Below are 26,426 nucleotides of genomic sequence, written 5' to 3'. Positions count from 1 at the left end.
GTGTCCCCCGCACCCCCCGTCAAGAGAGCAACGGTGGGACCACATTTGGAAAACAGGCCGCCTTGCATTGAAACCGTTGCTGCAAGACGTTAAAGGCCAGAGGAAAGAAGGGCGCCCTGACAGACCGTCATTTCCGCTGACCTCGAGTGTTAAGCGTTCAGTACCTCGGCCAAGGCTAGGGAGAAGACAGAGACTACGCAATCACAATTGGGGTTAAATTAAAAACAAAACGCGCTTCCCCGAGCCAGGTAGGAGTCGAACCTACAATCTTCTGATCCGTAGTCAGACGCGTTATCCATTGCGCCACTGGCCCTCGTGGGTCTGCGCATACCCCTATCCTTCCACAAAAGGGAGGTGCTGTGCTTGCCCCCTCCCCACATTACACAGCTCTTTAGAAAATAATGCTACTCTTCATTTCGGAGCTGACTCTCAAGCCGCTTCATCTTCCAGTCCTATCTAGAAAGGAAGGCCCTGAAAAGTTGGCAGCAATTGCAAAGCAGGATTTGCCTTCATTTATTGGGGTTGGGGGGGTGGGGTCAATCGGTCAGGGGCTTACTTCCCCACACACTTCAGGAGCGCCACAGGGACTCTTCTCAAGCCTGCCAATAGGCTGCAGATATTTGCCCCCAGCCAATGCTGCACTTTGGGGGCAAGGGGCAGGTTTCAGGTGGCAAGACGGGCAGCAAAGGGTTAATGAGGCGTGCCCCAGCACTCACGCGCCTCCGAGAGGAACTGCAGACTCTCTTGCCCATTTTAGCAAAAGGGGACCGTCCATCCCTGATAGGGCTCGAACCGCTGCCCTTGGTTCTTGCGTGTTCTCTCAAGCTAGTCATTTTTAGATTGGTCTTGGTATTGTGCTTTGCTTAGCCACTGTAAGCAATGACAGCTCAATACCAGAGCAGCGTAAAGCTTGATTTCTGCCACTGAAAGTGCATCTCGGTCATTTGCGTGGGACACCACCGGTCAAGCTTCTCAAGCATCCTGCCAGTGGTGGACCCATGGGGCACTGCTCTCAGGATCTCCATAACCTGCTTCTTGCTGACAGCCTCCCATATGGTCTAGCGGTTAGGATTCCTGGTTTTCACCCAGGCGGCCCGGTATGGGAAGACTAGCCTTTTCTACATAGAACTCCCGATTCCGTTTCTGTTGCATTTACATTTTGAGAAAAGCCTGAATTTCCCCACATTGTTTCCCTTGGGGCCCCGGCGGCCCCATGCAGTCTGTCCGTGTTTCAGGCTCCCGATTCCTCAGTATGAGGGCTGGACTTGCAAGAAGAAGGGCCGACTACAAGCGGCTTGGGTATGAGGTGCATACCAATGTCTGCGGCTTTCATACCCGAGATCTCGTCTGCACCCACCTTTGAGGCGTGACGTGTCCCCCGCACCCCCCGTCAAGAGAGCAACGGTGGGACCACATTTGGAAAACAGGCCGCCTTGCATTGAAACCGTTGCTGCAAGACGTTAAAGGCCAGAGGAAAGAAGGGCGCCCTGACAGACCGTCATTTCCGCTGACCTCGAGTGTTAAGCGTTCAGTACCTCGGCCAAGGCTAGGGAGAAGACAGAGACTACGCAATCACAATTGGGGTTAAATTAAAAACAAAACGCGCTTCCCCGAGCCAGGTAGGAGTCGAACCTACAATCTTCTGATCCGTAGTCAGACGCGTTATCCATTGCGCCACTGGCCCTCGTGGGTCTGCGCATACCCCTATCCTTCCACAAAAGGGAGGTGCTGTGCTTGCCCCCTCCCCACATTACACAGCTCTTTAGAAAATAATGCTACTCTTCATTTCGGAGCTGACTCTCAAGCCGCTTCATCTTCCAGTCCTATCTAGAAAGGAAGGCCCTGAAAAGTTGGCAGCAATTGCAAAGCAGGATTTGCCTTCATTTATTGGGGTTGGGGGGGTGGGGTCAATCGGTCAGGGGCTTACTTCCCCACACACTTCAGGAGCGCCACAGGGACTCTTCTCAAGCCTGCCAATAGGCTGCAGATATTTGCCCCCAGCCAATGCTGCACTTTGGGGGCAAGGGGCAGGTTTCAGGTGGCAAGACGGGCAGCAAAGGGTTAATGAGGCGTGCCCCAGCACTCACGCGCCTCCGAGAGGAACTGCAGACTCTCTTGCCCATTTTAGCAAAAGGGGACCGTCCATCCCTGATAGGGCTCGAACCGCTGCCCTTGGTTCTTGCGTGTTCTCTCAAGCTAGTCATTTTTAGATTGGTCTTGGTATTGTGCTTTGCTTAGCCACTGTAAGCAATGACAGCTCAATACCAGAGCAGCGTAAAGCTTGATTTCTGCCACTGAAAGTGCATCTCGGTCATTTGCGTGGGACACCACCGGTCAAGCTTCTCAAGCATCCTGCCAGTGGTGGACCCATGGGGCACTGCTCTCAGGATCTCCATAACCTGCTTCTTGCTGACAGCCTCCCATATGGTCTAGCGGTTAGGATTCCTGGTTTTCACCCAGGCGGCCCGGGTTCGACTCCCGGTATGGGAAGACTAGCCTTTTCTACATAGAACTCCCGTTTCTGTTGCATTTACATTTTGAGAAAAGCCTGAATTTCCCCACATTGTTTCCCTTGGGGCCCCGGCGGCCCCATGCAGTCTGTCCGTGTTTCAGGCTCCCGATTCCTCAGTATGAGGGCTGGACTTGCAAGAAGAAGGGCCGACTACAAGCGGCTTGGGTATGAGGTGCATACCAATGTCTGCGGCTTTCATACCCGAGATCTCGTCTGCACCCACCTTTGAGGCGTGACGTGTCCCCCGCACCCCCCGTCAAGAGAGCAACGGTGGGACCACATTTGGAAAACAGGCCGCCTTGCATTGAAACCGTTGCTGCAAGACGTTAAAGGCCAGAGGAAAGAAGGGCGCCCTGACAGACCGTCATTTCCGCTGACCTCGAGTGTTAAGCGTTCAGTACCTCGGCCAAGGCTAGGGAGAAGACAGAGACTACGCAATCACAATTGGGGTTAAATTAAAAACAAAACGCGCTTCCCCGAGCCAGGTAGGAGTCGAACCTACAATCTTCTGATCCGTAGTCAGACGCGTTATCCATTGCGCCACTGGCCCTCGTGGGTCTGCGCATACCCCTATCCTTCCACAAAAGGGAGGTGCTGTGCTTGCCCCCTCCCCACATTACACAGCTCTTTAGAAAATAATGCTACTCTTCATTTCGGAGCTGACTCTCAAGCCGCTTCATCTTCCAGTCCTATCTAGAAAGGAAGGCCCTGAAAAGTTGGCAGCAATTGCAAAGCAGGATTTGCCTTCATTTATTGGGGTTGGGGGGGTGGGGTCAATCGGTCAGGGGCTTACTTCCCCACACACTTCAGGAGCGCCACAGGGACTCTTCTCAAGCCTGCCAATAGGCTGCAGATATTTGCCCCCAGCCAATGCTGCACTTTGGGGGCAAGGGGCAGGTTTCAGGTGGCAAGACGGGCAGCAAAGGGTTAATGAGGCGTGCCCCAGCACTCACGCGCCTCCGAGAGGAACTGCAGACTCTCTTGCCCATTTTAGCAAAAGGGGACCGTCCATCCCTGATAGGGCTCGAACCGCTGCCCTTGGTTCTTGCGTGTTCTCTCAAGCTAGTCATTTTTAGATTGGTCTTGGTATTGTGCTTTGCTTAGCCACTGTAAGCAATGACAGCTCAATACCAGAGCAGCGTAAAGCTTGATTTCTGCCACTGAAAGTGCATCTCGGTCATTTGCGTGGGACACCACCGGTCAAGCTTCTCAAGCATCCTGCCAGTGGTGGACCCATGGGGCACTGCTCTCAGGATCTCCATAACCTGCTTCTTGCTGACAGCCTCCCATATGGTCTAGCGGTTAGGATTCCTGGTTTTCACCCAGGCGGCCCGGTATGGGAAGACTAGCCTTTTCTACATAGAACTCCCGATTCCGTTTCTGTTGCATTTACATTTTGAGAAAAGCCTGAATTTCCCCACATTGTTTCCCTTGGGGCCCCGGCGGCCCCATGTAGTCTGTCCGTGTTTCAGGCTCCCGATTCCTCAGTATGAGGGCTGGACTTGCAAGAAGAAGGGCCGACTACAAGCGGCTTGGGTATGAGGTGCATACCAATGTCTGCGGCTTTCATACCCGAGATCTCGTCTGCACCCACCTTTGAGGCGTGACGTGTCCCCCGCACCCCCCGTCAAGAGAGCAACGGTGGGACCACATTTGGAAAACAGGCCGCCTTGCATTGAAACCGTTGCTGCAAGACGTTAAAGGCCAGAGGAAAGAAGGGCGCCCTGACAGACCGTCATTTCCGCTGACCTCGAGTGTTAAGCGTTCAGTACCTCGGCCAAGGCTAGGGAGAAGACAGAGACTACGCAATCACAATTGGGGTTAAATTAAAAACAAAACGCGCTTCCCCGAGCCAGGTAGGAGTCGAACCTACAATCTTCTGATCCGTAGTCAGACGCGTTATCCATTGCGCCACTGGCCCTCGTGGGTCTGCGCATACCCCTATCCTTCCACAAAAGGGAGGTGCTGTGCTTGCCCCCTCCCCACATTACACAGCTCTTTAGAAAATAATGCTACTCTTCATTTCGGAGCTGACTCTCAAGCCGCTTCATCTTCCAGTCCTATCTAGAAAGGAAGGCCCTGAAAAGTTGGCAGCAATTGCAAAGCAGGATTTGCCTTCATTTATTGGGGTTGGGGGGGTGGGGTCAATCGGTCAGGGGCTTACTTCCCCACACACTTCAGGAGCGCCACAGGGACTCTTCTCAAGCCTGCCAATAGGCTGCAGATATTTGCCCCCAGCCAATGCTGCACTTTGGGGGCAAGGGGCAGGTTTCAGGTGGCAAGACGGGCAGCAAAGGGTTAATGAGGCGTGCCCCAGCACTCACGCGCCTCCGAGAGGAACTGCAGACTCTCTTGCCCATTTTAGCAAAAGGGGACCGTCCATCCCTGATAGGGCTCGAACCGCTGCCCTTGGTTCTTGCGTGTTCTCTCAAGCTAGTCATTTTTAGATTGGTCTTGGTATTGTGCTTTGCTTAGCCACTGTAAGCAATGACAGCTCAATACCAGAGCAGCGTAAAGCTTGATTTCTGCCACTGAAAGTGCATCTCGGTCATTTGCGTGGGACACCACCGGTCAAGCTTCTCAAGCATCCTGCCAGTGGTGGACCCATGGGGCACTGCTCTCAGGATCTCCATAACCTGCTTCTTGCTGACAGCCTCCCATATGGTCTAGCGGTTAGGATTCCTGGTTTTCACCCAGGCGGCCCGGTATGGGAAGACTAGCCTTTTCTACATAGAACTCCCGATTCCGTTTCTGTTGCATTTACATTTTGAGAAAAGCCTGAATTTCCCCACATTGTTTCCCTTGGGGCCCCGGCGGCCCCATGTAGTCTGTCCGTGTTTCAGGCTCCCGATTCCTCAGTATGAGGGCTGGACTTGCAAGAAGAAGGGCCGACTACAAGCGGCTTGGGTATGAGGTGCATACCAATGTCTGCGGCTTTCATACCCGAGATCTCGTCTGCACCCACCTTTGAGGCGTGACGTGTCCCCCGCACCCCCCGTCAAGAGAGCAACGGTGGGACCACATTTGGAAAACAGGCCGCCTTGCATTGAAACCGTTGCTGCAAGACGTTAAAGGCCAGAGGAAAGAAGGGCGCCCTGACAGACCGTCATTTCCGCTGACCTCGAGTGTTAAGCGTTCAGTACCTCGGCCAAGGCTAGGGAGAAGACAGAGACTACGCAATCACAATTGGGGTTAAATTAAAAACAAAACGCGCTTCCCCGAGCCAGGTAGGAGTCGAACCTACAATCTTCTGATCCGTAGTCAGACGCGTTATCCATTGCGCCACTGGCCCTCGTGGGTCTGCGCATACCCCTATCCTTCCACAAAAGGGAGGTGCTGTGCTTGCCCCCTCCCCACATTACACAGCTCTTTAGAAAATAATGCTACTCTTCATTTCGGAGCTGACTCTCAAGCCGCTTCATCTTCCAGTCCTATCTAGAAAGGAAGGCCCTGAAAAGTTGGCAGCAATTGCAAAGCAGGATTTGCCTTCATTTATTGGGGTTGGGGGGGTGGGGTCAATCGGTCAGGGGCTTACTTCCCCACACACTTCAGGAGCGCCACAGGGACTCTTCTCAAGCCTGCCAATAGGCTGCAGATATTTGCCCCCAGCCAATGCTGCACTTTGGGGGCAAGGGGCAGGTTTCAGGTGGCAAGACGGGCAGCAAAGGGTTAATGAGGCGTGCCCCAGCACTCACGCGCCTCCGAGAGGAACTGCAGACTCTCTTGCCCATTTTAGCAAAAGGGGACCGTCCATCCCTGATAGGGCTCGAACCGCTGCCCTTGGTTCTTGCGTGTTCTCTCAAGCTAGTCATTTTTAGATTGGTCTTGGTATTGTGCTTTGCTTAGCCACTGTAAGCAATGACAGCTCAATACCAGAGCAGCGTAAAGCTTGATTTCTGCCACTGAAAGTGCATCTCGGTCATTTGCGTGGGACACCACCGGTCAAGCTTCTCAAGCATCCTGCCAGTGGTGGACCCATGGGGCACTGCTCTCAGGATCTCCATAACCTGCTTCTTGCTGACAGCCTCCCATATGGTCTAGCGGTTAGGATTCCTGGTTTTCACCCAGGCGGCCCGGTATGGGAAGACTAGCCTTTTCTACATAGAACTCCCGATTCCGTTTCTGTTGCATTTACATTTTGAGAAAAGCCTGAATTTCCCCACATTGTTTCCCTTGGGGCCCCGGCGGCCCCATGCAGTCTGTCCGTGTTTCAGGCTCCCGATTCCTCAGTATGAGGGCTGGACTTGCAAGAAGAAGGGCCGACTACAAGCGGCTTGGGTATGAGGTGCATACCAATGTCTGCGGCTTTCATACCCGAGATCTCGTCTGCACCCACCTTTGAGGCGTGACGTGTCCCCCGCACCCCCCGTCAAGAGAGCAACGGTGGGACCACATTTGGAAAACAGGCCGCCTTGCATTGAAACCGTTGCTGCAAGACGTTAAAGGCCAGAGGAAAGAAGGGCGCCCTGACAGACCGTCATTTCCGCTGACCTCGAGTGTTAAGCGTTCAGTACCTCGGCCAAGGCTAGGGAGAAGACAGAGACTACGCAATCACAATTGGGGTTAAATTAAAAACAAAACGCGCTTCCCCGAGCCAGGTAGGAGTCGAACCTACAATCTTCTGATCCGTAGTCAGACGCGTTATCCATTGCGCCACTGGCCCTCGTGGGTCTGCGCATACCCCTATCCTTCCACAAAAGGGAGGTGCTGTGCTTGCCCCCTCCCCACATTACACAGCTCTTTAGAAAATAATGCTACTCTTCATTTCGGAGCTGACTCTCAAGCCGCTTCATCTTCCAGTCCTATCTAGAAAGGAAGGCCCTGAAAAGTTGGCAGCAATTGCAAAGCAGGATTTGCCTTCATTTATTGGGGTTGGGGGGGTGGGGTCAATCGGTCAGGGGCTTACTTCCCCACACACTTCAGGAGCGCCACAGGGACTCTTCTCAAGCCTGCCAATAGGCTGCAGATATTTGCCCCCAGCCAATGCTGCACTTTGGGGGCAAGGGGCAGGTTTCAGGTGGCAAGACGGGCAGCAAAGGGTTAATGAGGCGTGCCCCAGCACTCACGCGCCTCCGAGAGGAACTGCAGACTCTCTTGCCCATTTTAGCAAAAGGGGACCGTCCATCCCTGATAGGGCTCGAACCGCTGCCCTTGGTTCTTGCGTGTTCTCTCAAGCTAGTCATTTTTAGATTGGTCTTGGTATTGTGCTTTGCTTAGCCACTGTAAGCAATGACAGCTCAATACCAGAGCAGCGTAAAGCTTGATTTCTGCCACTGAAAGTGCATCTCGGTCATTTGCGTGGGACACCACCGGTCAAGCTTCTCAAGCATCCTGCCAGTGGTGGACCCATGGGGCACTGCTCTCAGGATCTCCATAACCTGCTTCTTGCTGACAGCCTCCCATATGGTCTAGCGGTTAGGATTCCTGGTTTTCACCCAGGCGGCCCGGTATGGGAAGACTAGCCTTTTCTACATAGAACTCCCGATTCCGTTTCTGTTGCATTTACATTTTGAGAAAAGCCTGAATTTCCCCACATTGTTTCCCTTGGGGCCCCGGCGGCCCCATGTAGTCTGTCCGTGTTTCAGGCTCCCGATTCCTCAGTATGAGGGCTGGACTTGCAAGAAGAAGGGCCGACTACAAGCGGCTTGGGTATGAGGTGCATACCAATGTCTGCGGCTTTCATACCCGAGATCTCGTCTGCACCCACCTTTGAGGCGTGACGTGTCCCCCGCACCCCCCGTCAAGAGAGCAACGGTGGGACCACATTTGGAAAACAGGCCGCCTTGCATTGAAACCGTTGCTGCAAGACGTTAAAGGCCAGAGGAAAGAAGGGCGCCCTGACAGACCGTCATTTCCGCTGACCTCGAGTGTTAAGCGTTCAGTACCTCGGCCAAGGCTAGGGAGAAGACAGAGACTACGCAATCACAATTGGGGTTAAATTAAAAACAAAACGCGCTTCCCCGAGCCAGGTAGGAGTCGAACCTACAATCTTCTGATCCGTAGTCAGACGCGTTATCCATTGCGCCACTGGCCCTCGTGGGTCTGCGCATACCCCTATCCTTCCACAAAAGGGAGGTGCTGTGCTTGCCCCCTCCCCACATTACACAGCTCTTTAGAAAATAATGCTACTCTTCATTTCGGAGCTGACTCTCAAGCCGCTTCATCTTCCAGTCCTATCTAGAAAGGAAGGCCCTGAAAAGTTGGCAGCAATTGCAAAGCAGGATTTGCCTTCATTTATTGGGGTTGGGGGGGTGGGGTCAATCGGTCAGGGGCTTACTTCCCCACACACTTCAGGAGCGCCACAGGGACTCTTCTCAAGCCTGCCAATAGGCTGCAGATATTTGCCCCCAGCCAATGCTGCACTTTGGGGGCAAGGGGCAGGTTTCAGGTGGCAAGACGGGCAGCAAAGGGTTAATGAGGCGTGCCCCAGCACTCACGCGCCTCCGAGAGGAACTGCAGACTCTCTTGCCCATTTTAGCAAAAGGGGACCGTCCATCCCTGATAGGGCTCGAACCGCTGCCCTTGGTTCTTGCGTGTTCTCTCAAGCTAGTCATTTTTAGATTGGTCTTGGTATTGTGCTTTGCTTAGCCACTGTAAGCAATGACAGCTCAATACCAGAGCAGCGTAAAGCTTGATTTCTGCCACTGAAAGTGCATCTCGGTCATTTGCGTGGGACACCACCGGTCAAGCTTCTCAAGCATCCTGCCAGTGGTGGACCCATGGGGCACTGCTCTCAGGATCTCCATAACCTGCTTCTTGCTGACAGCCTCCCATATGGTCTAGCGGTTAGGATTCCTGGTTTTCACCCAGGCGGCCCGGTATGGGAAGACTAGCCTTTTCTACATAGAACTCCCGATTCCGTTTCTGTTGCATTTACATTTTGAGAAAAGCCTGAATTTCCCCACATTGTTTCCCTTGGGGCCCCGGCGGCCCCATGTAGTCTGTCCGTGTTTCAGGCTCCCGATTCCTCAGTATGAGGGCTGGACTTGCAAGAAGAAGGGCCGACTACAAGCGGCTTGGGTATGAGGTGCATACCAATGTCTGCGGCTTTCATACCCGAGATCTCGTCTGCACCCACCTTTGAGGCGTGACGTGTCCCCCGCACCCCCCGTCAAGAGAGCAACGGTGGGACCACATTTGGAAAACAGGCCGCCTTGCATTGAAACCGTTGCTGCAAGACGTTAAAGGCCAGAGGAAAGAAGGGCGCCCTGACAGACCGTCATTTCCGCTGACCTCGAGTGTTAAGCGTTCAGTACCTCGGCCAAGGCTAGGGAGAAGACAGAGACTACGCAATCACAATTGGGGTTAAATTAAAAACAAAACGCGCTTCCCCGAGCCAGGTAGGAGTCGAACCTACAATCTTCTGATCCGTAGTCAGACGCGTTATCCATTGCGCCACTGGCCCTCGTGGGTCTGCGCATACCCCTATCCTTCCACAAAAGGGAGGTGCTGTGCTTGCCCCCTCCCCACATTACACAGCTCTTTAGAAAATAATGCTACTCTTCATTTCGGAGCTGACTCTCAAGCCGCTTCATCTTCCAGTCCTATCTAGAAAGGAAGGCCCTGAAAAGTTGGCAGCAATTGCAAAGCAGGATTTGCCTTCATTTATTGGGGTTGGGGGGGTGGGGTCAATCGGTCAGGGGCTTACTTCCCCACACACTTCAGGAGCGCCCCAGGGACTCTTCTCAAGCCTGCCAATAGGCTGCAGATATTTGCCCCCAGCCAATGCTGCACTTTGGGGGCAAGGGGCAGGTTTCAGGTGGCAAGACGGGCAGCAAAGGGTTAATGAGGCGTGCCCCAGCACTCACGCGCCTCCGAGAGGAACTGCAGACTCTCTTGCCCATTTTAGCAAAAGGGGACCGTCCATCCCTGATAGGGCTCGAACCGCTGCCCTTGGTTCTTGCGTGTTCTCTCAAGCTAGTCATTTTTAGATTGGTCTTGGTATTGTGCTTTGCTTAGCCACTGTAAGCAATGACAGCTCAATACCAGAGCAGCGTAAAGCTTGATTTCTGCCACTGAAAGTGCATCTCGGTCATTTGCGTGGGACACCACCGGTCAAGCTTCTCAAGCATCCTGCCAGTGGTGGACCCATGGGGCACTGCTCTCAGGATCTCCATAACCTGCTTCTTGCTGACAGCCTCCCATATGGTCTAGCGGTTAGGATTCCTGGTTTTCACCCAGGCGGCCCGGTATGGGAAGACTAGCCTTTTCTACATAGAACTCCCGATTCCGTTTCTGTTGCATTTACATTTTGAGAAAAGCCTGAATTTCCCCACATTGTTTCCCTTGGGGCCCCGGCGGCCCCATGTAGTCTGTCCGTGTTTCAGGCTCCCGATTCCTCAGTATGAGGGCTGGACTTGCAAGAAGAAGGGCCGACTACAAGCGGCTTGGGTATGAGGTGCATACCAATGTCTGCGGCTTTCATACCCGAGATCTCGTCTGCACCCACCTTTGAGGCGTGACGTGTCCCCCGCACCCCCCGTCAAGAGAGCAACGGTGGGACCACATTTGGAAAACAGGCCGCCTTGCATTGAAACCGTTGCTGCAAGACGTTAAAGGCCAGAGGAAAGAAGGGCGCCCTGACAGACCGTCATTTCCGCTGACCTCGAGTGTTAAGCGTTCAGTACCTCGGCCAAGGCTAGGGAGAAGACAGAGACTACGCAATCACAATTGGGGTTAAATTAAAAACAAAACGCGCTTCCCCGAGCCAGGTAGGAGTCGAACCTACAATCTTCTGATCCGTAGTCAGACGCGTTATCCATTGCGCCACTGGCCCTCGTGGGTCTGCGCATACCCCTATCCTTCCACAAAAGGGAGGTGCTGTGCTTGCCCCCTCCCCACATTACACAGCTCTTTAGAAAATAATGCTACTCTTCATTTCGGAGCTGACTCTCAAGCCGCTTCATCTTCCAGTCCTATCTAGAAAGGAAGGCCCTGAAAAGTTGGCAGCAATTGCAAAGCAGGATTTGCCTTCATTTATTGGGGTTGGGGGGGTGGGGTCAATCGGTCAGGGGCTTACTTCCCCACACACTTCAGGAGCGCCACAGGGACTCTTCTCAAGCCTGCCAATAGGCTGCAGATATTTGCCCCCAGCCAATGCTGCACTTTGGGGGCAAGGGGCAGGTTTCAGGTGGCAAGACGGGCAGCAAAGGGTTAATGAGGCGTGCCCCAGCACTCACGCGCCTCCGAGAGGAACTGCAGACTCTCTTGCCCATTTTAGCAAAAGGGGACCGTCCATCCCTGATAGGGCTCGAACCGCTGCCCTTGGTTCTTGCGTGTTCTCTCAAGCTAGTCATTTTTAGATTGGTCTTGGTATTGTGCTTTGCTTAGCCACTGTAAGCAATGACAGCTCAATACCAGAGCAGCGTAAAGCTTGATTTCTGCCACTGAAAGTGCATCTCGGTCATTTGCGTGGGACACCACCGGTCAAGCTTCTCAAGCATCCTGCCAGTGGTGGACCCATGGGGCACTGCTCTCAGGATCTCCATAACCTGCTTCTTGCTGACAGCCTCCCATATGGTCTAGCGGTTAGGATTCCTGGTTTTCACCCAGGCGGCCCGGTATGGGAAGACTAGCCTTTTCTACATAGAACTCCCGATTCCGTTTCTGTTGCATTTACATTTTGAGAAAAGCCTGAATTTCCCCACATTGTTTCCCTTGGGGCCCCGGCGGCCCCATGTAGTCTGTCCGTGTTTCAGGCTCCCGATTCCTCAGTATGAGGGCTGGACTTGCAAGAAGAAGGGCCGACTACAAGCGGCTTGGGTATGAGGTGCATACCAATGTCTGCGGCTTTCATACCCGAGATCTCGTCTGCACCCACCTTTGAGGCGTGACGTGTCCCCCGCACCCCCCGTCAAGAGAGCAACGGTGGGACCACATTTGGAAAACAGGCCGCCTTGCATTGAAACCGTTGCTGCAAGACGTTAAAGGCCAGAGGAAAGAAGGGCGCCCTGACAGACCGTCATTTCCGCTGACCTCGAGTGTTAAGCGTTCAGTACCTCGGCCAAGGCTAGGGAGAAGACAGAGACTACGCAATCACAATTGGGGTTAAATTAAAAACAAAACGCGCTTCCCCGAGCCAGGTAGGAGTCGAACCTACAATCTTCTGATCCGTAGTCAGACGCGTTATCCATTGCGCCACTGGCCCTCGTGGGTCTGCGCATACCCCTATCCTTCCACAAAAGGGAGGTGCTGTGCTTGCCCCCTCCCCACATTACACAGCTCTTTAGAAAATAATGCTACTCTTCATTTCGGAGCTGACTCTCAAGCCGCTTCATCTTCCAGTCCTATCTAGAAAGGAAGGCCCTGAAAAGTTGGCAGCAATTGCAAAGCAGGATTTGCCTTCATTTATTGGGGTTGGGGGGGTGGGGTCAATCGGTCAGGGGCTTACTTCCCCACACACTTCAGGAGCGCCACAGGGACTCTTCTCAAGCCTGCCAATAGGCTGCAGATATTTGCCCCCAGCCAATGCTGCACTTTGGGGGCAAGGGGCAGGTTTCAGGTGGCAAGACGGGCAGCAAAGGGTTAATGAGGCGTGCCCCAGCACTCACGCGCCTCCGAGAGGAACTGCAGACTCTCTTGCCCATTTTAGCAAAAGGGGACCGTCCATCCCTGATAGGGCTCGAACCGCTGCCCTTGGTTCTTGCGTGTTCTCTCAAGCTAGTCATTTTTAGATTGGTCTTGGTATTGTGCTTTGCTTAGCCACTGTAAGCAATGACAGCTCAATACCAGAGCAGCGTAAAGCTTGATTTCTGCCACTGAAAGTGCATCTCGGTCATTTGCGTGGGACACCACCGGTCAAGCTTCTCAAGCATCCTGCCAGTGGTGGACCCATGGGGCACTGCTCTCAGGATCTCCATAACCTGCTTCTTGCTGACAGCCTCCCATATGGTCTAGCGGTTAGGATTCCTGGTTTTCACCCAGGCGGCCCGGTATGGGAAGACTAGCCTTTTCTACATAGAACTCCCGATTCCGTTTCTGTTGCATTTACATTTTGAGAAAAGCCTGAATTTCCCCACATTGTTTCCCTTGGGGCCCCGGCGGCCCCATGTAGTCTGTCCGTGTTTCAGGCTCCCGATTCCTCAGTATGAGGGCTGGACTTGCAAGAAGAAGGGCCGACTACAAGCGGCTTGGGTATGAGGTGCATACCAATGTCTGCGGCTTTCATACCCGAGATCTCGTCTGCACCCACCTTTGAGGCGTGACGTGTCCCCCGCACCCCCCGTCAAGAGAGCAACGGTGGGACCACATTTGGAAAACAGGCCGCCTTGCATTGAAACCGTTGCTGCAAGACGTTAAAGGCCAGAGGAAAGAAGGGCGCCCTGACAGACCGTCATTTCCGCTGACCTCGAGTGTTAAGCGTTCAGTACCTCGGCCAAGGCTAGGGAGAAGACAGAGACTACGCAATCACAATTGGGGTTAAATTAAAAACAAAACGCGCTTCCCCGAGCCAGGTAGGAGTCGAACCTACAATCTTCTGATCCGTAGTCAGACGCGTTATCCATTGCGCCACTGGCCCTCGTGGGTCTGCGCATACCCCTATCCTTCCACAAAAGGGAGGTGCTGTGCTTGCCCCCTCCCCACATTACACAGCTCTTTAGAAAATAATGCTACTCTTCATTTCGGAGCTGACTCTCAAGCCGCTTCATCTTCCAGTCCTATCTAGAAAGGAAGGCCCTGAAAAGTTGGCAGCAATTGCAAAGCAGGATTTGCCTTCATTTATTGGGGTTGGGGGGGTGGGGTCAATCGGTCAGGGGCTTACTTCCCCACACACTTCAGGAGCGCCACAGGGACTCTTCTCAAGCCTGCCAATAGGCTGCAGATATTTGCCCCCAGCCAATGCTGCACTTTGGGGGCAAGGGGCAGGTTTCAGGTGGCAAGACGGGCAGCAAAGGGTTAATGAGGCGTGCCCCAGCACTCACGCGCCTCCGAGAGGAACTGCAGACTCTCTTGCCCATTTTAGCAAAAGGGGACCGTCCATCCCTGATAGGGCTCGAACCGCTGCCCTTGGTTCTTGCGTGTTCTCTCAAGCTAGTCATTTTTAGATTGGTCTTGGTATTGTGCTTTGCTTAGCCACTGTAAGCAATGACAGCTCAATACCAGAGCAGCGTAAAGCTTGATTTCTGCCACTGAAAGTGCATCTCGGTCATTTGCGTGGGACACCACCGGTCAAGCTTCTCAAGCATCCTGCCAGTGGTGGACCCATGGGGCACTGCTCTCAGGATCTCCATAACCTGCTTCTTGCTGACAGCCTCCCATATGGTCTAGCGGTTAGGATTCCTGGTTTTCACCCAGGCGGCCCGGTATGGGAAGACTAGCCTTTTCTACATAGAACTCCCGATTCCGTTTCTGTTGCATTTACATTTTGAGAAAAGCCTGAATTTCCCCACATTGTTTCCCTTGGGGCCCCGGCGGCCCCATGTAGTCTGTCCGTGTTTCAGGCTCCCGATTCCTCAGTATGAGGGCTGGACTTGCAAGAAGAAGGGCCGACTACAAGCGGCTTGGGTATGAGGTGCATACCAATGTCTGCGGCTTTCATACCCGAGATCTCGTCTGCACCCACCTTTGAGGCGTGACGTGTCCCCCGCACCCCCCGTCAAGAGAGCAACGGTGGGACCACATTTGGAAAACAGGCCGCCTTGCATTGAAACCGTTGCTGCAAGACGTTAAAGGCCAGAGGAAAGAAGGGCGCCCTGACAGACCGTCATTTCCGCTGACCTCGAGTGTTAAGCGTTCAGTACCTCGGCCAAGGCTAGGGAGAAGACAGAGACTACGCAATCACAATTGGGGTTAAATTAAAAACAAAACGCGCTTCCCCGAGCCAGGTAGGAGTCGAACCTACAATCTTCTGATCCGTAGTCAGACGCGTTATCCATTGCGCCACTGGCCCTCGTGGGTCTGCGCATACCCCTATCCTTCCACAAAAGGGAGGTGCTGTGCTTGCCCCCTCCCCACATTACACAGCTCTTTAGAAAATAATGCTACTCTTCATTTCGGAGCTGACTCTCAAGCCGCTTCATCTTCCAGTCCTATCTAGAAAGGAAGGCCCTGAAAAGTTGGCAGCAATTGCAAAGCAGGATTTGCCTTCATTTATTGGGGTTGGGGGGGTGGGGTCAATCGGTCAGGGGCTTACTTCCCCACACACTTCAGGAGCGCCCCAGGGACTCTTCTCAAGCCTGCCAATAGGCTGCAGATATTTGCCCCCAGCCAATGCTGCACTTTGGGGGCAAGGGGCAGGTTTCAGGTGGCAAGACGGGCAGCAAAGGGTTAATGAGGCGTGCCCCAGCACTCACGCGCCTCCGAGAGGAACTGCAGACTCTCTTGCCCATTTTAGCAAAAGGGGACCGTCCATCCCTGATAGGGCTCGAACCGCTGCCCTTGGTTCTTGCGTGTTCTCTCAAGCTAGTCATTTTTAGATTGGTCTTGGTATTGTGCTTTGCTTAGCCACTGTAAGCAATGACAGCTCAATACCAGAGCAGCGTAAAGCTTGATTTCTGCCACTGAAAGTGCATCTCGGTCATTTGCGTGGGACACCACCGGTCAAGCTTCTCAAGCATCCTGCCAGTGGTGGACCCATGGGGCACTGCTCTCAGGATCTCCATAACCTGCTTCTTGCTGACAGCCTCCCATATGGTCTAGCGGTTAGGATTCCTGGTTTTCACCCAGGCGGCCCGGTATGGGAAGACTAGCCTTTTCTACATAGAACTCCCGATTCCGTTTCTGTTGCATTTACATTTTGAGAAAAGCCTGAATTTCCCCACATTGTTTCCCTTGGGGCCCCGGCGGCCCCATGTAGTCTGTCCGTGTTTCAGGCTCCCGATTCCTCAGTATGAGGGCTGGACTTGCAAGAAGAAGGGCCGACTACAAGCGGCTTGGGTATGAGGTGCATACCAATGTCTGCGGCTTTCATACCCGAGATCTCGTCTGCACCCACCTTTGAGGCGTGACGTGTCCCCCGCACCCCCCGTCAAGAGAGCAACGGTGGGACCACATTTGGAAAACAGGCCGCCTTGCATTGAAACCGTTGCTGCAAGACGTTAAAGGCCAGAGGAAAGAAGGGCGCCCTGACAGACCGTCATTTCCGCTGACCTCGAGTGTTAAGCGTTCAGTACCTCGGCCAAGGCTAGGGAGAAGACAGAGACTACGCAATCACAATTGGGGTTAAATTAAAAACAAAACGCGCTTCCCCGAGCCAGGTAGGAGTCGAACCTACAATCTTCTGATCCGTAGTCAGACGCGTTATCCATTGCGCCACTGGCCCTCGTGGGTCTGCGCATACCCCTATCCTTCCACAAAAGGGAGGTGCTGTGCTTGCCCCCTCCCCACATTACACAGCTCTTTAGAAAATAATGCTACTCTTCATTTCGGAGCTGACTCTCAAGCCGCTTCATCTTCCAGTCCTATCTAGAAAGGAAGGCCCTGAAAAGTTGGCAGCAATTGCAAAGCAGGATTTGCCTTCATTTATTGGGGTTGGGGGGGTGGGGTCAATCGGTCAGGGGCTTACTTCCCCACACACTTCAGGAGCGCCACAGGGACTCTTCTCAAGCCTGCCAATAGGCTGCAGATATTTGCCCCCAGCCAATGCTGCACTTTGGGGGCAAGGGGCAGGTTTCAGGTGGCAAGACGGGCAGCAAAGGGTTAATGAGGCGTGCCCCAGCACTCACGCGCCTCCGAGAGGAACTGCAGACTCTCTTGCCCATTTTAGCAAAAGGGGACCGTCCATCCCTGATAGGGCTCGAACCGCTGCCCTTGGTTCTTGCGTGTTCTCTCAAGCTAGTCATTTTTAGATTGGTCTTGGTATTGTGCTTTGCTTAGCCACTGTAAGCAATGACAGCTCAATACCAGAGCAGCGTAAAGCTTGATTTCTGCCACTGAAAGTGCATCTCGGTCATTTGCGTGGGACACCACCGGTCAAGCTTCTCAAGCATCCTGCCAGTGGTGGACCCATGGGGCACTGCTCTCAGGATCTCCATAACCTGCTTCTTGCTGACAGCCTCCCATATGGTCTAGCGGTTAGGATTCCTGGTTTTCACCCAGGCGGCCCGGTATGGGAAGACTAGCCTTTTCTACATAGAACTCCCGATTCCGTTTCTGTTGCATTTACATTTTGAGAAAAGCCTGAATTTCCCCACATTGTTTCCCTTGGGGCCCCGGCGGCCCCATGCAGTCTGTCCGTGTTTCAGGCTCCCGATTCCTCAGTATGAGGGCTGGACTTGCAAGAAGAAGGGCCGACTACAAGCGGCTTGGGTATGAGGTGCATACCAATGTCTGCGGCTTTCATACCCGAGATCTCGTCTGCACCCACCTTTGAGGCGTGACGTGTCCCCCGCACCCCCCGTCAAGAGAGCAACGGTGGGACCACATTTGGAAAACAGGCCGCCTTGCATTGAAACCGTTGCTGCAAGACGTTAAAAGCCAGAGGAAAGAAGGGCGCCCTGACAGACCGTCATTTCCGCTGACCTCGAGTGTTAAGCGTTCAGTACCTCGGCCAAGGCTAGGGAGAAGACAGAGACTACGCAATCACAATTGGGGTTAAATTAAAAACAAAACGCGCTTCCCCGAGCCAGGTAGGAGTCGAACCTACAATCTTCTGATCCGTAGTCAGACGCGTTATCCATTGCGCCACTGGCCCTCGTGGGTCTGCGCATACCCCTATCCTTCCACAAAAGGGAGGTGCTGTGCTTGCCCCCTCCCCACATTACACAGCTCTTTAGAAAATAATGCTACTCTTCATTTCGGAGCTGACTCTCAAGCCGCTTCATCTTCCAGTCCTATCTAGAAAGGAAGGCCCTGAAAAGTTGGCAGCAATTGCAAAGCAGGATTTGCCTTCATTTATTGGGGTTGGGGGGGTGGGGTCAATCGGTCAGGGGCTTACTTCCCCACACACTTCAGGAGCGCCACAGGGACTCTTCTCAAGCCTGCCAATAGGCTGCAGATATTTGCCCCCAGCCAATGCTGCACTTTGGGGGCAAGGGGCAGGTTTCAGGTGGCAAGACGGGCAGCAAAGGGTTAATGAGGCGTGCCCCAGCACTCACGCGCCTCCGAGAGGAACTGCAGACTCTCTTGCCCATTTTAGCAAAAGGGGACCGTCCATCCCTGATAGGGCTCGAACCGCTGCCCTTGGTTCTTGCGTGTTCTCTCAAGCTAGTCATTTTTAGATTGGTCTTGGTATTGTGCTTTGCTTAGCCACTGTAAGCAATGACAGCTCAATACCAGAGCAGCGTAAAGCTTGATTTCTGCCACTGAAAGTGCATCTCGGTCATTTGCGTGGGACACCACCGGTCAAGCTTCTCAAGCATCCTGCCAGTGGTGGACCCATGGGGCACTGCTCTCAGGATCTCCATAACCTGCTTCTTGCTGACAGCCTCCCATATGGTCTAGCGGTTAGGATTCCTGGTTTTCACCCAGGCGGCCCGGTATGGGAAGACTAGCCTTTTCTACATAGAACTCCCGATTCCGTTTCTGTTGCATTTACATTTTGAGAAAAGCCTGAATTTCCCCACATTGTTTCCCTTGGGGCCCCGGCGGCCCCATGTAGTCTGTCCGTGTTTCAGGCTCCCGATTCCTCAGTATGAGGGCTGGACTTGCAAGAAGAAGGGCCGACTACAAGCGGCTTGGGTATGAGGTGCATACCAATGTCTGCGGCTTTCATACCCGAGATCTCGTCTGCACCCACCTTTGAGGCGTGACGTGTCCCCCGCACCCCCCGTCAAGAGAGCAACGGTGGGACCACATTTGGAAAACAGGCCGCCTTGCATTGAAACCGTTGCTGCAAGACGTTAAAGGCCAGAGGAAAGAAGGGCGCCCTGACAGACCGTCATTTCCGCTGACCTCGAGTGTTAAGCGTTCAGTACCTCGGCCAAGGCTAGGGAGAAGACAGAGACTACGCAATCACAATTGGGGTTAAATTAAAAACAAAACGCGCTTCCCCGAGCCAGGTAGGAGTCGAACCTACAATCTTCTGATCCGTAGTCAGACGCGTTATCCATTGCGCCACTGGCCCTCGTGGGTCTGCGCATACCCCTATCCTTCCACAAAAGGGAGGTGCTGTGCTTGCCCCCTCCCCACATTACACAGCTCTTTAGAAAATAATGCTACTCTTCATTTCGGAGCTGACTCTCAAGCCGCTTCATCTTCCAGTCCTATCTAGAAAGGAAGGCCCTGAAAAGTTGGCAGCAATTGCAAAGCAGGATTTGCCTTCATTTATTGGGGTTGGGGGGGTGGGGTCAATCGGTCAGGGGCTTACTTCCCCACACACTTCAGGAGCGCCACAGGGACTCTTCTCAAGCCTGCCAATAGGCTGCAGATATTTGCCCCCAGCCAATGCTGCACTTTGGGGGCAAGGGGCAGGTTTCAGGTGGCAAGACGGGCAGCAAAGGGTTAATGAGGCGTGCCCCAGCACTCACGCGCCTCCGAGAGGAACTGCAGACTCTCTTGCCCATTTTAGCAAAAGGGGACCGTCCATCCCTGATAGGGCTCGAACCGCTGCCCTTGGTTCTTGCGTGTTCTCTCAAGCTAGTCATTTTTAGATTGGTCTTGGTATTGTGCTTTGCTTAGCCACTGTAAGCAATGACAGCTCAATACCAGAGCAGCGTAAAGCTTGATTTCTGCCACTGAAAGTGCATCTCGGTCATTTGCGTGGGACACCACCGGTCAAGCTTCTCAAGCATCCTGCCAGTGGTGGACCCATGGGGCACTGCTCTCAGGATCTCCATAACCTGCTTCTTGCTGACAGCCTCCCATATGGTCTAGCGGTTAGGATTCCTGGTTTTCACCCAGGCGGCCCGGTATGGGAAGACTAGCCTTTTCTACATAGAACTCCCGATTCCGTTTCTGTTGCATTTACATTTTGAGAAAAGCCTGAATTTCCCCACATTGTTTCCCTTGGGGCCCCGGCGGCCCCATGTAGTCTGTCCGTGTTTCAGGCTCCCGATTCCTCAGTATGAGGGCTGGACTTGCAAGAAGAAGGGCCGACTACAAGCGGCTTGGGTATGAGGTGCATACCAATGTCTGCGGCTTTCATACCCGAGATCTCGTCTGCACCCACCTTTGAGGCGTGACGTGTCCCCCGCACCCCCCGTCAAGAGAGCAACGGTGGGACCACATTTGGAAAACAGGCCGCCTTGCATTGAAACCGTTGCTGCAAGACGTTAAAGGCCAGAGGAAAGAAGGGCGCCCTGACAGACCGTCATTTCCGCTGACCTCGAGTGTTAAGCGTTCAGTACCTCGGCCAAGGCTAGGGAGAAGACAGAGACTACGCAATCACAATTGGGGTTAAATTAAAAACAAAACGCGCTTCCCCGAGCCAGGTAGGAGTCGAACCTACAATCTTCTGATCCGTAGTCAGACGCGTTATCCATTGCGCCACTGGCCCTCGTGGGTCTGCGCATACCCCTATCCTTCCACAAAAGGGAGGTGCTGTGCTTGCCCCCTCCCCACATTACACAGCTCTTTAGAAAATAATGCTACTCTTCATTTCGGAGCTGACTCTCAAGCCGCTTCATCTTCCAGTCCTATCTAGAAAGGAAGGCCCTGAAAAGTTGGCAGCAATTGCAAAGCAGGATTTGCCTTCATTTATTGGGGTTGGGGGGGTGGGGTCAATCGGTCAGGGGCTTACTTCCCCACACACTTCAGGAGCGCCACAGGGACTCTTCTCAAGCCTGCCAATAGGCTGCAGATATTTGCCCCCAGCCAATGCTGCACTTTGGGGGCAAGGGGCAGGTTTCAGGTGGCAAGACGGGCAGCAAAGGGTTAATGAGGCGTGCCCCAGCACTCACGCGCCTCCGAGAGGAACTGCAGACTCTCTTGCCCATTTTAGCAAAAGGGGACCGTCCATCCCTGATAGGGCTCGAACCGCTGCCCTTGGTTCTTGCGTGTTCTCTCAAGCTAGTCATTTTTAGATTGGTCTTGGTATTGTGCTTTGCTTAGCCACTGTAAGCAATGACAGCTCAATACCAGAGCAGCGTAAAGCTTGATTTCTGCCACTGAAAGTGCATCTCGGTCATTTGCGTGGGACACCACCGGTCAAGCTTCTCAAGCATCCTGCCAGTGGTGGACCCATGGGGCACTGCTCTCAGGATCTCCATAACCTGCTTCTTGCTGACAGCCTCCCATATGGTCTAGCGGTTAGGATTCCTGGTTTTCACCCAGGCGGCCCGGTATGGGAAGACTAGCCTTTTCTACATAGAACTCCCGATTCCGTTTCTGTTGCATTTACATTTTGAGAAAAGCCTGAATTTCCCCACATTGTTTCCCTTGGGGCCCCGGCGGCCCCATGTAGTCTGTCCGTGTTTCAGGCTCCCGATTCCTCAGTATGAGGGCTGGACTTGCAAGAAGAAGGGCCGACTACAAGCGGCTTGGGTATGAGGTGCATACCAATGTCTGCGGCTTTCATACCCGAGATCTCGTCTGCACCCACCTTTGAGGCGTGACGTGTCCCCCGCACCCCCCGTCAAGAGAGCAACGGTGGGACCACATTTGGAAAACAGGCCGCCTTGCATTGAAACCGTTGCTGCAAGACGTTAAAGGCCAGAGGAAAGAAGGGCGCCCTGACAGACCGTCATTTCCGCTGACCTCGAGTGTTAAGCGTTCAGTACCTCGGCCAAGGCTAGGGAGAAGACAGAGACTACGCAATCACAATTGGGGTTAAATTAAAAACAAAACGCGCTTCCCCGAGCCAGGTAGGAGTCGAACCTACAATCTTCTGATCCGTAGTCAGACGCGTTATCCATTGCGCCACTGGCCCTCGTGGGTCTGCGCATACCCCTATCCTTCCACAAAAGGGAGGTGCTGTGCTTGCCCCCTCCCCACATTACACAGCTCTTTAGAAAATAATGCTACTCTTCATTTCGGAGCTGACTCTCAAGCCGCTTCATCTTCCAGTCCTATCTAGAAAGGAAGGCCCTGAAAAGTTGGCAGCAATTGCAAAGCAGGATTTGCCTTCATTTATTGGGGTTGGGGGGGTGGGGTCAATCGGTCAGGGGCTTACTTCCCCACACACTTCAGGAGCGCCACAGGGACTCTTCTCAAGCCTGCCAATAGGCTGCAGATATTTGCCCCCAGCCAATGCTGCACTTTGGGGGCAAGGGGCAGGTTTCAGGTGGCAAGACGGGCAGCAAAGGGTTAATGAGGCGTGCCCCAGCACTCACGCGCCTCCGAGAGGAACTGCAGACTCTCTTGCCCATTTTAGCAAAAGGGGACCGTCCATCCCTGATAGGGCTCGAACCGCTGCCCTTGGTTCTTGCGTGTTCTCTCAAGCTAGTCATTTTTAGATTGGTCTTGGTATTGTGCTTTGCTTAGCCACTGTAAGCAATGACAGCTCAATACCAGAGCAGCGTAAAGCTTGATTTCTGCCACTGAAAGTGCATCTCGGTCATTTGCGTGGGACACCACCGGTCAAGCTTCTCAAGCATCCTGCCAGTGGTGGACCCATGGGGCACTGCTCTCAGGATCTCCATAACCTGCTTCTTGCTGACAGCCTCCCATATGGTCTAGCGGTTAGGATTCCTGGTTTTCACCCAGGCGGCCCGGGTTCGACTCCCGGTATGGGAAGACTAGCCTTTTCTACATAGAACTCCCGATTCCGTTTCTGTTGCATTTACATTTTGAGAAAAGCCTGAATTTCCCCACATTGTTTCCCTTGGGGCCCCGGCGGCCCCATGCAGTCTGTCCGTGTTTCAGGCTCCCGATTCCTCAGTATGAGGGCTGGACTTGCAAGAAGAAGGGCCGACTACAAGCGGCTTGGGTATGAGGTGCATACCAATGTCTGCGGCTTTCATACCCGAGATCTCGTCTGCACCCACCTTTGAGGCGTGACGTGTCCCCCGCACCCCCCGTCAAGAGAGCAACGGTGGGACCACATTTGGAAAACAGGCCGCCTTGCATTGAAACCGTTGCTGCAAGACGTTAAAGGCCAGAGGAAAGAAGGGCGCCCTGACAGACCGTCATTTCCGCTGACCTCGAGTGTTAAGCGTTCAGTACCTCGGCCAAGGCTAGGGAGAAGACAGAGACTACGCAATCACAATTGGGGTTAAATTAAAAACAAAACGCGCTTCCCCGAGCCAGGTAGGAGTCGAACCTACAATCTTCTGATCCGTAGTCAGACGCGTTATCCATTGCGCCACTGGCCCTCGTGGGTCTGCGCATACCCCTATCCTTCCACAAAAGGGAGGTACTGTGCTTGCCCCCTCCCCACATTACACAGCTCTTTAGAAAATAATGCTACTCTTCATTTCGGAGCTGACTCTCAAGCCGCTTCATCTTCCAGTCCTATCTAGAAAGGAAGGCCCTGAAAAGTTGGCAGCAATTGCAAAGCAGGATTTGCCTTCATTTATTGGGGTTGGGGGGGTGGGGTCAATCGGTCAGGGGCTTACTTCCCCACACACTTCAGGAGCGCCACAGGGACTCTTCTCAAGCCTGCCAATAGGCTGCAGATATTTGCCCCCAGCCAATGCTGCACTTTGGGGGCAAGGGGCAGGTTTCAGGTGGCAAGACGGGCAGCAAAGGGTTAATGAGGCGTGCCCCAGCACTCACGCGCCTCCGAGAGGAACTGCAGACTCTCTTGCCCATTTTAGCAAAAGGGGACCGTCCATCCCTGATAGGGCTCGAACCGCTGCCCTTGGTTCTTGCGTGTTCTCTCAAGCTAGTCATTTTTAGATTGGTCTTGGTATTGTGCTTTGCTTAGCCACTGTAAGCAATGACAGCTCAATACCAGAGCAGCGTAAAGCTTGATTTCTGCCACTGAAAGTGCATCTCGGTCATTTGCGTGGGACACCACCGGTCAAGCTTCTCAAGCATCCTGCCAGTGGTGGACCCATGGGGCACTGCTCTCAGGATCTCCATAACCTGCTTCTTGCTGACAGCCTCCCATATGGTCTAGCGGTTAGGATTCCTGGTTTTCACCCAGGCGGCCCGGTATGGGAAGACTAGCCTTTTCTACATAGAACTCCCGATTCCGTTTCTGTTGCATTTACATTTTGAGAAAAGCCTGAATTTCCCCACATTGTTTCCCTTGGGGCCCCGGCGGCCCCATGTAGTCTGTCCGTGTTTCAGGCTCCCGATTCCTCAGTATGAGGGCTGGACTTGCAAGAAGAAGGGCCGACTACAAGCGGCTTGGGTATGAGGTGCATACCAATGTCTGCGGCTTTCATACCCGAGATCTCGTCTGCACCCACCTTTGAGGCGTGACGTGTCCCCCGCACCCCCCGTCAAGAGAGCAACGGTGGGACCACATTTGGAAAACAGGCCGCCTTGCATTGAAACCGTTGCTGCAAGACGTTAAAGGCCAGAGGAAAGAAGGGCGCCCTGACAGACCGTCATTTCCGCTGACCTCGAGTGTTAAGCGTTCAGTACCTCGGCCAAGGCTAGGGAGAAGACAGAGACTACGCAATCACAATTGGGGTTAAATTAAAAACAAAACGCGCTTCCCCGAGCCAGGTAGGAGTCGAACCTACAATCTTCTGATCCGTAGTCAGACGCGTTATCCATTGCGCCACTGGCCCTCGTGGGTCTGCGCATACCCCTATCCTTCCACAAAAGGGAGGTGCTGTGCTTGCCCCCTCCCCACATTACACAGCTCTTTAGAAAATAATGCTACTCTTCATTTCGGAGCTGACTCTCAAGCCGCTTCATCTTCCAGTCCTATCTAGAAAGGAAGGCCCTGAAAAGTTGGCAGCAATTGCAAAGCAGGATTTGCCTTCATTTATTGGGGTTGGGGGGGTGGGGTCAATCGGTCAGGGGCTTACTTCCCCACACACTTCAGGAGCGCCACAGGGACTCTTCTCAAGCCTGCCAATAGGCTGCAGATATTTGCCCCCAGCCAATGCTGCACTTTGGGGGCAAGGGGCAGGTTTCAGGTGGCAAGACGGGCAGCAAAGGGTTAATGAGGCGTGCCCCAGCACTCACGCGCCTCCGAGAGGAACTGCAGACTCTCTTGCCCATTTTAGCAAAAGGGGACCGTCCATCCCTGATAGGGCTCGAACCGCTGCCCTTGGTTCTTGCGTGTTCTCTCAAGCTAGTCATTTTTAGATTGGTCTTGGTATTGTGCTTTGCTTAGCCACTGTAAGCAATGACAGCTCAATACCAGAGCAGCGTAAAGCTTGATTTCTGCCACTGAAAGTGCATCTCGGTCATTTGCGTGGGACACCACCGGTCAAGCTTCTCAAGCATCCTGCCAGTGGTGGACCCATGGGGCACTGCTCTCAGGATCTCCATAACCTGCTTCTTGCTGACAGCCTCCCATATGGTCTAGCGGTTAGGATTCCTGGTTTTCACCCAGGCGGCCCGGGTTCGACTCCCGGTATGGGAAGACTAGCCTTTTCTACATAGAACTCCCGATTCCGTTTCTGTTGCATTTACATTTTGAGAAAAGCCTGAATTTCCCCACATTGTTTCCCTTGGGGCCCCGGCGGCCCCATGCAGTCTGTCCGTGTTTCAGGCTCCCGATTCCTCAGTATGAGGGCTGGACTTGCAAGAAGAAGGGCCGACTACAAGCGGCTTGGGTATGAGGTGCATACCAATGTCTGCGGCTTTCATACCCGAGATCTCGTCTGCACCCACCTTTGAGGCGTGACGTGTCCCCCGCACCCCCCGTCAAGAGAGCAACGGTGGGACCACATTTGGAAAACAGGCCGCCTTGCATTGAAACCGTTGCTGCAAGACGTTAAAGGCCAGAGGAAAGAAGGGCGCCCTGACAGACCGTCATTTCCGCTGACCTCGAGTGTTAAGCGTTCAGTACCTCGGCCAAGGCTAGGGAGAAGACAGAGACTACGCAATCACAATTGGGGTTAAATTAAAAACAAAACGCGCTTCCCCGAGCCAGGTAGGAGTCGAACCTACAATCTTCTGATCCGTAGTCAGACGCGTTATCCATTGCGCCACTGGCCCTCGTGGGTCTGCGCATACCCCTATCCTTCCA

The 26,426-nt window shown here is 53.5% G+C and overlaps 23 non-coding genes across 23 annotated transcripts; 3 read left to right on the top strand and 20 right to left on the bottom strand.

Moving 5' to 3' along the window:
• Nucleotides 1–240: 240 nt before the first annotated feature.
• Nucleotides 241–313, bottom strand: TRNAR-ACG (transfer RNA arginine (anticodon ACG)). The gene has a single exon. It is a non-coding gene; the product is annotated as a tRNA-Arg (tRNA).
• A 1,298-nt stretch (nt 314–1,611) lies between these two features.
• TRNAR-ACG (transfer RNA arginine (anticodon ACG)) lies at nt 1,612–1,684 on the bottom strand. Its single transcript has one exon. It is a non-coding gene; the product is annotated as a tRNA-Arg (tRNA).
• A 734-nt stretch (nt 1,685–2,418) lies between these two features.
• TRNAE-UUC (transfer RNA glutamic acid (anticodon UUC)) lies at nt 2,419–2,490 on the top strand. The gene has a single exon. It is a non-coding gene; the product is annotated as a tRNA-Glu (tRNA).
• Nucleotides 2,491–2,989: 499 nt separating this feature from the next.
• On the bottom strand, nt 2,990–3,062 carry TRNAR-ACG (transfer RNA arginine (anticodon ACG)). The gene has a single exon. It is a non-coding gene; the product is annotated as a tRNA-Arg (tRNA).
• A 1,298-nt stretch (nt 3,063–4,360) lies between these two features.
• TRNAR-ACG (transfer RNA arginine (anticodon ACG)) lies at nt 4,361–4,433 on the bottom strand. The gene has a single exon. It is a non-coding gene; the product is annotated as a tRNA-Arg (tRNA).
• A 1,298-nt stretch (nt 4,434–5,731) lies between these two features.
• TRNAR-ACG (transfer RNA arginine (anticodon ACG)) lies at nt 5,732–5,804 on the bottom strand. Its single transcript has one exon. It is a non-coding gene; the product is annotated as a tRNA-Arg (tRNA).
• A 1,298-nt stretch (nt 5,805–7,102) lies between these two features.
• TRNAR-ACG (transfer RNA arginine (anticodon ACG)) lies at nt 7,103–7,175 on the bottom strand. The gene has a single exon. It is a non-coding gene; the product is annotated as a tRNA-Arg (tRNA).
• Nucleotides 7,176–8,473: 1,298 nt separating this feature from the next.
• On the bottom strand, nt 8,474–8,546 carry TRNAR-ACG (transfer RNA arginine (anticodon ACG)). Its single transcript has one exon. It is a non-coding gene; the product is annotated as a tRNA-Arg (tRNA).
• Nucleotides 8,547–9,844: 1,298 nt separating this feature from the next.
• Nucleotides 9,845–9,917, bottom strand: TRNAR-ACG (transfer RNA arginine (anticodon ACG)). The gene has a single exon. It is a non-coding gene; the product is annotated as a tRNA-Arg (tRNA).
• Nucleotides 9,918–11,215: 1,298 nt separating this feature from the next.
• On the bottom strand, nt 11,216–11,288 carry TRNAR-ACG (transfer RNA arginine (anticodon ACG)). Its single transcript has one exon. It is a non-coding gene; the product is annotated as a tRNA-Arg (tRNA).
• A 1,298-nt stretch (nt 11,289–12,586) lies between these two features.
• TRNAR-ACG (transfer RNA arginine (anticodon ACG)) lies at nt 12,587–12,659 on the bottom strand. The gene has a single exon. It is a non-coding gene; the product is annotated as a tRNA-Arg (tRNA).
• Nucleotides 12,660–13,957: 1,298 nt separating this feature from the next.
• On the bottom strand, nt 13,958–14,030 carry TRNAR-ACG (transfer RNA arginine (anticodon ACG)). Its single transcript has one exon. It is a non-coding gene; the product is annotated as a tRNA-Arg (tRNA).
• Nucleotides 14,031–15,328: 1,298 nt separating this feature from the next.
• TRNAR-ACG (transfer RNA arginine (anticodon ACG)) lies at nt 15,329–15,401 on the bottom strand. The gene has a single exon. It is a non-coding gene; the product is annotated as a tRNA-Arg (tRNA).
• Nucleotides 15,402–16,699: 1,298 nt separating this feature from the next.
• Nucleotides 16,700–16,772, bottom strand: TRNAR-ACG (transfer RNA arginine (anticodon ACG)). Its single transcript has one exon. It is a non-coding gene; the product is annotated as a tRNA-Arg (tRNA).
• Nucleotides 16,773–18,070: 1,298 nt separating this feature from the next.
• Nucleotides 18,071–18,143, bottom strand: TRNAR-ACG (transfer RNA arginine (anticodon ACG)). Its single transcript has one exon. It is a non-coding gene; the product is annotated as a tRNA-Arg (tRNA).
• A 1,298-nt stretch (nt 18,144–19,441) lies between these two features.
• Nucleotides 19,442–19,514, bottom strand: TRNAR-ACG (transfer RNA arginine (anticodon ACG)). The gene has a single exon. It is a non-coding gene; the product is annotated as a tRNA-Arg (tRNA).
• Nucleotides 19,515–20,812: 1,298 nt separating this feature from the next.
• On the bottom strand, nt 20,813–20,885 carry TRNAR-ACG (transfer RNA arginine (anticodon ACG)). The gene has a single exon. It is a non-coding gene; the product is annotated as a tRNA-Arg (tRNA).
• A 1,298-nt stretch (nt 20,886–22,183) lies between these two features.
• TRNAR-ACG (transfer RNA arginine (anticodon ACG)) lies at nt 22,184–22,256 on the bottom strand. The gene has a single exon. It is a non-coding gene; the product is annotated as a tRNA-Arg (tRNA).
• Nucleotides 22,257–22,990: 734 nt separating this feature from the next.
• On the top strand, nt 22,991–23,062 carry TRNAE-UUC (transfer RNA glutamic acid (anticodon UUC)). Its single transcript has one exon. It is a non-coding gene; the product is annotated as a tRNA-Glu (tRNA).
• Nucleotides 23,063–23,567: 505 nt separating this feature from the next.
• TRNAR-ACG (transfer RNA arginine (anticodon ACG)) lies at nt 23,568–23,640 on the bottom strand. The gene has a single exon. It is a non-coding gene; the product is annotated as a tRNA-Arg (tRNA).
• Nucleotides 23,641–24,938: 1,298 nt separating this feature from the next.
• TRNAR-ACG (transfer RNA arginine (anticodon ACG)) lies at nt 24,939–25,011 on the bottom strand. The gene has a single exon. It is a non-coding gene; the product is annotated as a tRNA-Arg (tRNA).
• Nucleotides 25,012–25,745: 734 nt separating this feature from the next.
• Nucleotides 25,746–25,817, top strand: TRNAE-UUC (transfer RNA glutamic acid (anticodon UUC)). Its single transcript has one exon. It is a non-coding gene; the product is annotated as a tRNA-Glu (tRNA).
• A 505-nt stretch (nt 25,818–26,322) lies between these two features.
• On the bottom strand, nt 26,323–26,395 carry TRNAR-ACG (transfer RNA arginine (anticodon ACG)). Its single transcript has one exon. It is a non-coding gene; the product is annotated as a tRNA-Arg (tRNA).
• Between the last annotated feature and the right edge of the window lie 31 nt (nt 26,396–26,426).

This window comes from Ambystoma mexicanum, chromosome 4p, assembly GCF_040938575.1.
Source record: "Ambystoma mexicanum isolate Mex_15411 chromosome 4p, UKY_AmexF1_1, whole genome shotgun sequence".
Taxonomy (NCBI): domain Eukaryota; kingdom Metazoa; phylum Chordata; class Amphibia; order Caudata; family Ambystomatidae; genus Ambystoma; species Ambystoma mexicanum.
This window is presented reverse-complemented; position numbering and strand designations above follow the sequence as displayed.